Here is a 1722-nt window from a genome sequence, read left to right on the forward strand (position 1 = left end):
TCTTAAGATATCTTTCCTCCTCCTAATCTCGTACCATATGTTCTTAAAAGTATTTATTTTATTCACTATCTCATTTTCACTCATTTATTTTCAGGAAAAGACCATGAATATTCCTAAGGCCACCTTGAAACATTCTATGAAGTTCGCACAAACAAAACATAATTGGAATAAAGGGGTTTTAGATCATTGACTCGCATTGTAAAGACATAACTAGCCAGTACTAAAACTGGTAAACCAAATCAAGGAATTGAATCAGGAACAAAATTTGCCAATACTAAAGCTGACCAAGCAATCAAAGAACTAAAGGCGTAGTAGAGGAAGAAAATTATGAAGTCTCTAAATTTAAAGATGATGAGTTCTTCAATAAGGTGGTTCAGCCTAAGAGCCAATCAGAAGATCTTGATGCAAAGGATGATCGAAACAACCAAAAATATAGTTCTTTAGTTTAATTTATGTTTTTAATTTATGTTTATGTTTTTATTTATTCATTTTTTTTGCATAAGTATCTTTTGAGGTAAATATTTTGAAGCAGCTGATATCTTTGGGGAATTCCATAGAAATGTTTTCTAAACTTCTAGTTGGAAGTAGAATATTAGAAAAATTAGAAAAATTAGAAAAATTAGAAAAATCCTTCTCTTATTCGATTGTTCTACAACTAACTTGGTGTACTTTCTGATAGTTCACACAACCAAATAACTCTTTTAAAACTTAATTTTGTGTGATGTTGGGGCTTAAGCTCAATGGACTAGAATTCTCAACTAAAGTTTACCTTATCATATATTTCACTTTGCGCTGACACTTTTCATCATTGAAATCCTTTTATCTAGTGAATGTTGATCTTTTTCTCTATAACAACTTTTAATATGCTAACAACATTGGAGTGCGCATACAAACTTGAGATATGTATGCATCAAAATCTTCTTTGGAGAGTGTCAATATTCTTTCTAGGGATAAGACAATCATGTATGTAGAGTGCATGTAAAGATGCTACATTTGAATGTTATCTTGTGAAGTTAGAAATGTCTAGAGTGCATATAACTCACCTTAAGATTCATGTGATATTGATAGCTTACATCGAGTGCATCTTGGAACTTGTTTAATCTTGATAACTAGCATTTAGCACATCTTCATACTTGTTTGGTCTTATTAACTTCTGTCTAAATGTTTACATTCAAAGCTTTTATTAGATTTAGTCTAGTATTTTTATCTTAGAACTTTGTTTAGTATTACTCACATGTGAACTTTTATCTATTATTTCACATTAAAAAGCTTTGATAGATAATCAAAACTTTATATTAGTTATTATGATTAAAATCATTGACAGTTTTAGAGGAGATATTCAAATAAAGACTCACATATTTAATCCCTTATGTGTTAAGAGATTCTAGGAGAATATTTTTTTTTACATGCTTAAATACAAAGAATTTATATTATTTTACAAAAGAATATGTGTTTATTGATATTTTCTTTAAACTTTATTTTGCCTTTCTCTAGTCGTGTTTCCTTTGTTAGTCTTATTATGTTTCGTTTTCCTTAGTCATATATATGGTAAGGATCTCTTAAGATATCTTTCCTCCTCCTAATTCCATACCACGTGTTCTTAAAAGTATTTTTCTTTATTTATTATCTCATTTCCACTCATATCAAATAAGGCATCATATAACAATAATTTTATTTGTTTGACACAAAATAATATATATATATATATATATATATATATAT

This window comes from Vigna radiata, chromosome 8 (assembly GCF_000741045.1).
Source record: "Vigna radiata var. radiata cultivar VC1973A chromosome 8, Vradiata_ver6, whole genome shotgun sequence".
NCBI classification, from domain to species: domain Eukaryota; kingdom Viridiplantae; phylum Streptophyta; class Magnoliopsida; order Fabales; family Fabaceae; genus Vigna; species Vigna radiata.